General features: G+C 38.7%; 1 protein-coding gene across 5 annotated transcripts in view; it reads right to left on the bottom strand.

Annotated features, from left to right (window-relative positions):
* The window catches only part of LOC145518172 (uncharacterized), a 1,384,210-nt gene that overhangs the window by 747,441 nt on the left and 624,471 nt on the right, over positions 1-12,298 (bottom strand). The gene's annotated exons all lie outside the window — the stretch shown is intronic.

The following is a 12,298-nucleotide window of genomic DNA, read 5'->3' as shown; positions in this document are numbered from 1 at the left end:
CTCCAGGAAAGAATACCTGAGTGGGTTACCATTCCCTTATCCAGGGGATCGTCCCAGACCAAGGATCAAATCTGGGTCTCCTGTATTGCAGGCAGATTCTTTACTGTCTGAGCGACCAGAAAAGCCCCTCTAAAAGTCACACTTTTTATTTTTAGAAGCATGGCAGCTAACATACATTAAAATACTTTCTTAATCAAAATTATTAAATGATAGATAAAATGCAGCCCCTCCAAAACCCTTTGTAAGCCCATAACTTTGCTATTAAAATATAAATAAACTGCAGAGACTAAAGCAAAGAGAAAATAATATGCTCCTGGGAGGTAAGAAAGCACAGCACTGATGCTCATCCTGAGGGTTTCTGTTCTTTCAGGAAGAATCGACTCCATGTTCACATTCCCTCACCCATTTTATCATAATAACTGTAGAATATACTTAAAAAGCAAAATGTTGTCATTTTAAAAGTAGCATCTTTCAATAGGAACCTCTTAATATAAGTGTCCACCAAGATAATAAATAGCCAGATATCGAGTTCCTCTAAGTCATCTTTTTGATTTTACACAGACTTAAAGACACGGTGCACCATTAATACAGCAACTTTGAATTCTGGTTTCATGAGAATAATATCTTTGAGCCTTCAGACACATAATTTGAAATCAACTGAGTCTCAGATGACACGGGGCCCTGTGTGTTAATCGATCCTATACAGATGATAATACTAAAAATGCGTAAAAATGATATCAGTTCAGTTCAGTCGCTCAGTCGTGTCCGACTCTTTGCGACCCCATGAATTGCAGTACGCCAGGGCTCTCTGTCCATCAACAACTCCCGGAGTCTACCCAAACTCATGTCCATCGAGTCGGTGATGCCATCCAACCATCTCAGCCTCTGTCGTCCCCTTCTCCTCCTGCCCCCAATCCTACCCAGCATTAGGGTCTTTTCCAATGAGTCAACTCTTCGCATGAGGTGGCCAAAGTATTGGAGTTTCAGCTTCAACATCAGTCCTTCCAATGAACACCCAGGATTGATCTCTTTTAGGATGGATTGATTGGATCTCCTTGCAGTCCAAGGGACTCTCAAGAGTCTTCTCCAACACCACAGTTCAAAAGCATCAATTCTGCGGCGCTCAGCTTTCTTCACCGTCCAACTCTCACATCCATACATGATGACGGGAAAAACCATAACCTTCACTAGATGGACTTTCGTTGGCAAAGTAATGTCTCTGCTTTTAAATATACTATCTAGGTTGGCCATAACCTTCCTTCCAAGGAGTAAGCATCTTTTAATTTCATGGCTGCAATCACCATCAGCAGTGATTTGGAGCCCCCCCAAAATAAAGTCTGACACTGTTTCCACTGTTTCCCCATCTATTTCCCATGAAGTGATGGGACCAGATGCCATGATCTTAGTTTTCTGAACGTTGAGCTTTAAGCCAAATTTTTCACTCTCCTCTTTCACTTTCATCAAGAGGCTCTTTAGTTCTTCTTCACTTTCTGCCATAAGGGTGGTGTCATCCGCATATCTGAGGTTATTGATATTTCTCCCGGCATTCTTGATTCCAGCTTGTGTTTCTTCCAGCCCAGCGTTTCTCATGATGTACTCCGCATATAAGTTAAATAAGCAGGGTGACAATATACAGCCTTGATGTACTCCTTTTCCTATTTGGAACCAGTCTGTTGTTCCATGTCCAGTTCTAACTGTTGCTTCCTGACCTGCATACAGGTTTCTCAAGAGATAGGTCAGATGGTCTGGTATTCCCATCTCTTTCAGAATTTTCCACAGTTTATTGTGATCCACACAGTCAATGGCTATGGCATAGTCAATAAAGCAGAAATAGATGTTTTTCTGGAACTCTCTTGCTTTTTCGATGATCCAGCGGATATTGGCAATTTGATCTCTGGTTCCTCTGCCTTTTCTAAAACCAGCTTGAACGTCTGGAAGTTCACGGTTCACGTATTGCTGAAGCCTGGCTTGGAGAATTTTGAGCATTACTTTACTAGTATGTGAGATGAGTGCAATTGTCCGGTAGTTTGAGCATTCTTTGGCATTGCCTTTCTTTGGGATTGGAATGAAGACTGACCTCTTCCAGTCCTGTGGCCGCTGCTGAGTTTTCCAAATTTGCTGGCATATCGAGTGCAGCACTTTCACAGCATCATCTTTCAGGATTTGAAATAGCTCAACTGGAATTCCATCACCTCCACTAGCTTTGTCCATAGTGATGCTTTCTAAGGCCCACTTGACTTCACATTCCAAGATGTCTGGCTCTAGGTGAGTGATCACACCATCGTGATTATCTGGGTCGTGAAGATCTTTTTTGTACAGTTCTTCTGTGTATTCTTGCCATCTCTTCTTAATATCTTCTGCTTCTGTTAGGTCCATACCATTTCTGTCCTTTATCGAGCCTAACTTTGCATGAAATGTTCCTTTGGTATCTCTAATTTTCTTGAAGAGATCTCTAGTCTTTCCCAATCGGTTGTTTTTCTCTATTTCTTTGCATTGGTCGCTGAGGAAGGCTTTCTTATCTCTCCTTGCTATTCTTTGGAGCTCTGCATTCAGATGGGAATATCTTTCCTTTTCTCCTTTGCTTTTTGCTTCTCTTCTCTTCCCAGCTATCTGTAAGGCCTCCTCAGACAGCCATTTTGCTTTTTTGCATTTCTTTTCCATGGGGATTGTCTTGATCCCTGTCTTCTGTACAATGTTACGAACCTCTGTCCATAGTTCATCAGGCACTCTGTCTATCAGATCTAGTCCCTTAAATCTATGTCACTTCTACTGTATACTCATAAGGGATTTGATCTAGGTCATACCTGAATGGACTAGTGGTGTTCCCTACTTTCTTCAATTTAAGTCTGAATTTGGCAATAGGCAGTTCATGATCTGCGCCACAGTCTGCTCCCGGTCTTGTTTTTGCTGACTGTACATTGCTTCTCCATCTTTGGCTGCAAAGAATATAATCAATCTGATTTCGGTGTTGACCATCTGGTGATGTCCACATGTAGAGTCTTCTCTTGTGTTGTTGGAATAGGGTGTCTGCTATTACCAGTGCGTTCTCTTGGCAAAACTCTATTAGCCTTTGCCCTGCTTCATTCTGTACTCCAAGGCCAAATTTGCCTGTTATGCCAGGTGTTTCCTGACTTCCTACTTTTGCATTCCAGTCCTCTATAATGCAAAGGACATCTGTTTTGGGTGTTAGTTCTAGAACGTCTTGTAGGTCTTCATAGAACTGTTCAACTTCTGCTTCTTTGGCATTACTGGTCAGGGCATAGACTTGGATTACTGTGATACTGAATGGTTTGCCTTGGAAACGAACAGAGCTCATTCTATTGTTTTTGAGATTGCATCCAAGTACTGTCTTTCAGACTCTTTTGTTGACCATGATGGCTACTCCATTTCTTCTAAGGGATTCTTGCCCACAGTAGTAGATATAATGGTCATTTGAGTTAAACTCACCCATTCCAGTCCATCTTAGTTCGCTGATTCCTAGAATGTCGATGTTCACTTTTGCCATCTCCTGTTTGATCACTTCCAATTTGCCTTGATTCATGGACCTAATATTCCAGGTTCCTATGCAATATTGCTCTTTACAGCATCAGTCTTTGCATCTATCACCAGTCACCTCCACAGCTGGGTATTGTTTTTGCTTTGGCTCCTTCCCATCATGCTTTCTGGAGTTATTTCTCCACTGATCTCCATTAGCATATGGACACTAAAATCCATAGGTGTGAGCAGGATTAAGGAGGTAAGGGAGGTTAAGGCATACAGAATCCAGTAACAAGAATCTGTTACCACTTCTAGGGCTAAGGTAATAAGTAAGAAAACAATGTGGTTATATTCCCAGGTGTCACGATGGTAAAATATCCCCTGGCCAATGCAGGAGATGCAAGAGATGCAGGTTGGATCCCTGGATGAGGAAGATCCCCTGGAGGAGGAAACAGCAACCCACTCCAGTATTCTTGCCTGGAAAATCCCATGGACAGAGGAGCCTGATGGGCTACAGTTCAGGAAGCTGCAAAGAGCTGGACATGACTGAGCAAATGAGCACATTCAAAGAAAAGGGACCATTCTGTGGGACCTTAAACTTGGTAGGATGCTACCACGAGATCCACGGTCTTGAAAAAGGGAGGGAACAGGAAAGTTAGACCTGACCTATTCCACCTCCAGTTTCTTGCTATAAACTCCACTAACCAAACCACCCTGAAGCCAGCCAATAAACTTTCTCAAGTTTCATGTCTCTTTTTTATTAGCAGAGGGGTGACTGAACTATGAAAATGCGTGACGTATTTTTATCCTTTAATAATGCAAGTGGAAATATTATGAACACTGTTTATGGTATTAGGTTCAAAATATACAAGATAATTTAAGACTAGAGACCATGTCTTCTATTTAGTCAATTACAGCCTAATCTGTTGGCACGCAGTCATCAAAAACACTGAGGATCAAGGACAGAAACAAATTGCCGTTCTTCTTTGTAAATACTGTGCTACATTGAATGAAGTAGCACATTTTGTTTTCTTTTATGTAAAATCCAAATCATAAAATTAGACGGCCAAGATGACAAATGTCCTATGCCAGACAGAACGATGCATTTTTTAGTGTCTATGATTATATATATTAGATAAGGAGTTTGTGGTGTTCCATCAGTAAAAATTTATGCTGGAATGTATTAAAAATTTACCAGGCACAGTAGGTATAATGAGGTTATAAAAATGAGTAAAATGTGGTCCCTTTTCTCAAGGATTTTATTCGAGGGGGAATAATACACATTCAATAATGTAAGACACCATGTAAATGCTGAAAGAGATATATGTTCCTCCCTTAGTACTTGCAAGGGATTGGTTCCAGCACCTCTGTGGATGCAAAAATCCCTGGATGCTCAGGTTCCCTATATAAAATAGCATAGTATTTGCATATAACCTACACGTATTATCCCCTATCGGAGAAGGCAATGGCACCCCACTCCAGTACTCTTGCCTGGAAAATCCCATGGACGGAGGAGCCTGGTAGGCTACAGACCATGGGGTCGCTAAGAGTCGGACACGACTGAGTGACTTCTCTTTCACTTTTCACTTTCATGCATTGGAGAAGGAAATGGTAACCCACTCCAGTGTTCTGGCCTGGAGAATCCCAGGGACGGGGGAGCCTGGTGGGCTGCTGTCTATGGGGTTGCACAGAGTCGGACACGACTGAAGTGACTCAGCAGCATTATCCCCTATACTTTAAATCATTTGTACTTCTAATACCTAATACAATGCAAGTGCTATATAAAATGTTGTAAGTGTAATGCAAGTGCTATGTAAATAATTGCCGGTGTACAGAATATTCATGATCTGCTTTTTGGAATTCTCCGGAAAACTGTTTTGAATATTTTTGATCGGCCCTTGGTTGAACTTGTATACCCAGACCCTGCAAATATGGAGGGCCTACTATAATCACACTGCTGGTAGAAGCACATAGGAAGGTAACTTATTTTTGAATGGAAATATCCTGAGAGGCTTCTTCTTTGCTGCTAGTGGAAACCTCAAACCCTTACCCTGACTCCATCTCCTAAACACTTCAGATCCCCAGTGAATATCTTTTCCTGCTCCCTTAAGTGATTTTTGGACCAGGTTTTGGAAAGCCTGCCTTACTCGCCCCAAAATGTCTCACTGTATGAGCAACAACACTCTTTATGTCCTCTGTGTGTGTGTGTAACATCACCAGTCTGGACATTTGAAACTAATTTTGGAATAGAACCAGTTTATATCATCAGGGTGGCCTTATCGCATAGGATAAATAAGAAATTTCAAATGTACCATGCAATGGCAGATAAAGTGTTTGTGACAATCTGTAATCCAATCAGCACATGACAAGAATGGTCATTTCCTTACATGTTTTCCAGTTATTTACACCGTGTAATTTAACCTATTTGAATCCAGTGGCTACAGAACTATATCTTAAGTTGTAATTTTTTTAATTTTTGTGATTTTTAATGAAATTGAAACAACTTTTTATAGGTTTCTTCTCCAAAGGATAGCACTAGTATTTTTTTTAATTCTCTGAATTATCTTTACATGTATTTAGTTTTTTCTTCTTTTAATATAATTGCCACTGACTTGTAGTTTTTAATATGTAATAAATATCCACTCATAATACATTGGCAACATTATGGCACCATGTTTTCCTACTTAACAGTTTGTACTTTTAAACAATTTATGGTATCTTTTGATGAGCAGAATTTTTAATATTTGATATGGCAACAAATTAATTTTATAACTTATTTGCATTTTGCTTATAAATTTGTTCAATATTTCCCATATTATTCCTTCAAAAACTTTAATATTCAATATCTACATTTAAGTGTCTAACACATCATACACTGATATGTGCACAATGTGATGAGGTAAGAACTGATTCACATCAGCTTTCTTTCCTTGTAGATGACAAACTTTTCTAAAAGCATTCATTTCATAGTCTCTCCTTTCTTCATTTACATGTAATGTCACTTTTAATTTCCTTGACTTTCCCTTAACATTCACAACTTGGCTAACAGTTTGGCACAAAAAGTCTAGCTTTTGGCCTATCCTGACTTTTGACATGTCTTCCTCACTTGAATCAGTCCAAACTTTTAAAGAGACACCCTTTAATTTGAACACTTAGAGGCCATTGTAGGAATATTTGATTGGTCTAATTTCACTATTTTTGTGTCTCATGGAATAGGGAAGCCCAAGGATAAGAAGAGAAGGGAAATGGCTGGTCGGTGGAAAAATCAGGCCATGCACATTTACTGATAAAGTTTGTCATCATATACAGGTGTAGTTCATGTCACCTAAACACAAGTTCCCTGATCAGAGATCACCATAATAATGCAATAATAATGAGAACATTTGAAATAGTGCAAGAATTATCAAAGTGTGATACAGAGACAGGATGTGAGCAAATGCTGTTGGGGAGAACGGCAGTAAGAGTCTTCCTTGACACAGGGTTCCACAAACCCTCAATCTGTGAAAAATGCAACATCTTTGAAGCACAATAAAGCAAGGTGTAATATAACCCAGTATTCCTGTAATTTGGTGGGATTCATTTTCTAGTACACAAATTTTATTTTTATACTATCTAATTAGCAGTTTAAAGTGTCATTGTATTTTTAATGTCAATGGAAAATTTGTCATTTCTAGAACATATATTTCAGGGGTTTTCTTTGAAATATAGTTAGCTTTATTTATACTTTTATAATTTTCTCCTAATTTTTAATATTTAAAAATATTTGATGCAGATATTATTTTCTGGGTTTGGTTTTTCATAGTCATGGTGCCTTCTTTCCATCATTTTAATCTTTGAGGAAAGAGTAGAATTCCAATTCTCCACAGGAATATTCCCAACTGGGAAAAATATGACATTAAACCCTTTATTGGGGTTTAATGGGCCATACTGTTCATATAAATTTGCACCAAAAATTTCATGAGGACTAAGTTATGATTTCACATTCTCAGGGTAAATATATTCTCCTTCATCCAGTACCAAGTTCAGGACAGAAATCTACCTTCTTATTCCCAATAATTTTAATTTACCCTTTTAATTTATTTCAGCTCTTTGTGGTACCAGCTCTTCATGGGCATTTCCTTTATATTCTGTCTTCCAAAATATTTGCAGCAATCAATGCTTTATTTCCCCTGACATGTGGCAAGAGGGATCTTAGTTACTCAACCAGGGATCAAACCCATGCATCCTGGAGTCTTAACCACTGGACGAACACCTAAGTTCCAGAAATCAAGGTTTTAAAGACAAAATTAGGCTAAAAATCTTCATAACAAGAAATCTCTGCTGGATGAAAGAACAGTACCTACTAGATAAATTTGTCTTCTGTAGTGAGCTAAAAGTGCACTTCTCCAGATATGGATATGTTTTGCTATTTCTTAAATCCTTACTGAGTGCTTCCTAGGTGGCACAGTGGTAAAGAACCTGCATGCAACCCACTCCAGTACTCTTGCCTGGAAAATCCCATGGACTGAGGAGCCTGGGAGGCCACAGTCTATGGGGTCGCAAAGAGTCGGACACGACTGAGCGACTTCCCTTTCACTTTTCACTTTCATGTATTGGAGAAGGAAATGGCAACCCACTCCAGTATTCTTGCCTGGAGAATCCCAGGGACGGCGGAGCCTGGTGGGCTGCCATCTATGGGGTCACACAGAGTCGGACACGACTGAAGCAACTTAGCAGTAGCAGAGATGCGAGTTCACTCCCTGGGTCAGCTGGAGGAGGAAATGGAAACCCACTTTAGTATTCTTGCCTAGAAAATTCCAGAGAAAGAGGAGGTTCATGGGCTACAGTCCATGGGGCTGCAGTGTCAGACACCACTGAGTGCGCGCCCGCGCGCGCGCACACACACACACACACACACACACACACACACACACACACACACACACACATACACACACAGAGATCCATACTAGGTAGTTTTAATGATCCCTTTGCTTACATATTTTAAAATCATGCCATTTCCTGATGATTTAAATTTTCCTATGTATATTGGAAAATTTGTAAAAGATACCGCTTTAATTCCAAGTTCTTCTGTTGCTTGTCCACTCTTCTGCCTTTTATGCCAAAGTTATTCAAAATAATAGTGTACTAATTCAATAGCTGAGAGCCTTAGGAATGATCTCTGAATAACCTATTCTTACTCATTTTACATGACCTTTCATAGGAACTTAATTTCTCTTTTCCTATGTTTAGTACACATTATCAATCACTTAATAGGTTTCTTATCAACGACCTAATTTATCAAGTATCGCTGTGCTCCAGTGATCTATCTTCTGTCCTTTGGTGTATGTTCCTTTCTCTCAAAGATGCGTTTCCACTCACACAGATTCATCTTTTATCTTAATGCTAATGCTTTTTATAGCTGTGTCTATCAACTTAGCACCAGGCATTTATATCCAACTGCTAACTAGATTTTTTACCGAGATGTTCCTCCATTTATGTACAATGTCCTTTTTAAAATGTGCTGTTACCCTATCTAGATTTTAAACTTCTAGATATCTTAGAAAATGCCATATACTACTTTGGCCATTCCTTGGGGTCAAATACAATGCATGCAAAATATAAATGTTCAGTAATTTTTTTAAAAGCAGAAAATGCAGTATTAGAATTGACTTGATTTGAATAAATGAAGATCTTAAGTAGTACAATTATATATCATGAGGCTGAGCTATATTTAACTGTCTGTGTTTCCTCTTTTCTGAAATAGAATGGCTATTTTTCATAAGCAAAATTTCCTGGAAGTAGTCAAGATTAAACCAATATATTCAACAAGTGTCAAAGAAGTTAAAGAAAACTCCTATATAAATTCATATTGCATCACAGAGTCCCAAGACCAAGTCTGAGGAGAGAATATTGAGTTTGGAAAGCAGGCGATATAGTACTTTCAGTGACATTTTTTTTTTTAATGGCTACTTTAAGTGGTTGTCAGCGTGAAGGGAAAATAAGTATTGAGTAATGTATTCTGCATTAAGCCTTTAGAACGTTCACTTTTACATTAGATGCTTATGTCTAGAGAATTAATAAAGTCAAGATTAAAAATGCCTTTCATGTTGATACATGAAGTACAGATTAAAGGAAAGTTGTCTGAATTTTCATATTAATAGTTTTGGAAAGAAGAAAATTTTAAAATTGCTACTTTTAAAAAAGATCATAGATTTCACCTTTAAAGCATTCAGCCTTTACATTCCTCAGACTGGATGATATGTTTTTGCCCAAGGGCATATGAATGTCACTCCCTCAGAAACCCATCAGCTCCAGGTCTAAAATGGCCAGAGGAGTTGCTGCAGGCTGGGCAAGCTGAGGTTTCAATCCATTTCTCTATGTCTTTACAGTTCTGAGGACTAAGGGCCTTCCAGAAACATCTGTATGTTGTGCAAGGCCCTTACCCCAATGTGGCTGCTTGTAACTATCCAGGAGTAATTCAGAGAATGATAAAATACTTTCATGCCAGTGCAGAATCATTAAATTCCATATAGCCATATCTGTAAACCCAATACTATAGTATTCTTGCCTGGAGAATCCCATGGAGGGAGGGGCCTGGTATGCTACAGTCCATGGGGTCGCAAAGAGTCGGACACGATTGAGTGACTTCACTTCCACTTTCACTTTCAATACTATATGGTAATATGTGGAACAAAATTATTTATTTCAATTCTTACATTGTAATGAGTAGACTCAAGCAATGGCAATTGCAGAACTCAGTGTTTCCCCAATGCAAGAATAGCTTTTTAAAAATATACAAAAATCAAGCACTGTTTTGGACTGAAGTCTTCTCCAAGACTGCCCATCTTTCTAAAAGGTGGGTTGCAGACTGGGCCAGGATGAGACTGCCATAGCAAGACACTAAAATCTTTTCAAAAAGAAAATCAACTATTTCACACGATGATGCAAATGAGAAAACTCTTTTCAGGTTATTAGTAAAAAAAAAAAAAGAAAGAAAACTCATCACAGTAGTAGACTGAAAAGTACTGTTGGATGAGACTGAGCAATTGGAGTAGCCAGGCAAGATAGTGTATTTTTCTGCTATTTACCTGAAGATTTCTGTAAAAAATATTAAATTGTGCATTCAAAATAGTATTTTAATGCTATTGTCAATGAGGTGGCACAATGGTCAAGAATCTGCCTACCAATGCAAGAGACATAGGTTGTATCTCTGGGAGGGGAAGATCCCCTGGAGTTGTTGTTCACTCAGTTGTGTCCAACTCTTTGAGACCCCATGGACTGTAGCATGCCAGGCTTCCCCACCCTTCACCATCTCCCAGTGTTTCTTCAAACTCATGTCCATTGAGTCGGTGATAAGATCCAATCATCTCGTCCTTGGTTGTCCCCTTCTCCCCCTGCCTTTAATCTTATCCAGCATCAGGGTTTTGTCTAATGATTCAGGTCTTGGCATCAGGTGATCAAAGTATTGGAGCTTCAGCTTCAGCATCATTCCTTCCAATGAATCTTCAGGCCTGATTTCCTTTAGGATGGACTGGTTTGATCTGATGGACTGGTTTGATCTCCTTACCATCCAAGGGACTCTCAAGAGACTTCTCCAGCACGACACTTCAAAAGCATCAGTTCTTCAGTGCTCAGCCTTCTTTATGGTCCAACTCTCACAACCACACCTGACTATTGGAAAAACCATAGCTTTGACTAGACGAACCTTGTTCAGCAAAGTAATGTCTCTGTTTTTTAATACGCTATCTAGGTTGGTCATAGCTTTTCTTCCAGGGAGCAAGCATCTTCTAATTTCATGGCTGCAGTCACATCAGCAGTGATTTTGCAGCCCAAGAAAATAAAGTCTGTCACTGTTTCCATTATTTCCCCATCTATTTGCCATGAAGTGATGGGACTGGATGTCATGATCTTAGGGTTTTTTTTAATATTTTTAAGCCTGGAGTAGGAAATGGCAACCCACTCCACTATTCTTGCTTGAAAAATCCTATGGACAGAGGAACTCAGCAGGCTACAGTGCATAGGGTCGCAAAAAGTCAGACACCATTGAGTGATTGAGCACACACATATATTAGAAAAATTTCCTTGGTTCATCATTTGGCAGAGATATAACATAATCTGGAGGAAAAAAGAACAATCTCAGAGTAGGGAAAATATGGCATAGATTTCCGCAATGAAATTGGAATCATAATTGGAAATCTAAATCATAATGATTTGGAAGGTGAATCATTAACTTAGAGAGATCTTCAAGGGGAAAAGCAAAGAGGAGAAAAGAATCTAAATAAATTAATCTGGAATCAAGTTACAGCATTTGTTGAACTTGCTTTCCCACCACGAAATATATTGCTGCTGCAAATATAACATTAACTTGGAGATATTACTGAATAGTTCTCAGTTTCCAGAGGTTAAAAAATGAATTAAGAGACACAATCTTTTAATCTAAGACTGAGTAAAAGAAACCATAAACAATAACTCTTTAAAAGTCTCTGTATCTATCGCTACTTCAAATTTAGTGATTCCTATGGCAAATTTACATGAAATTATTTTTTTAAATAAAACTGTGCTGACCTTGTCAGAGTGACAGATGGTGTTCCAGAGTCATATTCCTCTGATAAGTAATCTGCATGAATTTGTTTTAGTGCCAGTTGTGCCAGGAATAAATGAAGCTTTAATATACTAAGAATGTTCTTTTCTTGATGAAAATAATTAAATTAAATACTAACATGAAGTAAAAAGTGTTTAAAAGACAAATAAATTATAGTTTACATAAATTCAATTATTGGTTTCATCTTTTTTAAATATAGTGTTCTATCCTGGGGTGGATAACATAATACTTTAGAAA

This window comes from Giraffa tippelskirchi, chromosome 8 (assembly GCF_054371585.1).
Source record: "Giraffa tippelskirchi isolate mGirTip1 chromosome 8, T2T-mGirTip1v1.2.pri, whole genome shotgun sequence".
Lineage (NCBI taxonomy): Eukaryota > Metazoa > Chordata > Mammalia > Artiodactyla > Giraffidae > Giraffa > Giraffa tippelskirchi.
Note: the sequence above shows the minus strand (reverse complement) of the source record. Positions and strands in the feature narration are given on the sequence as shown.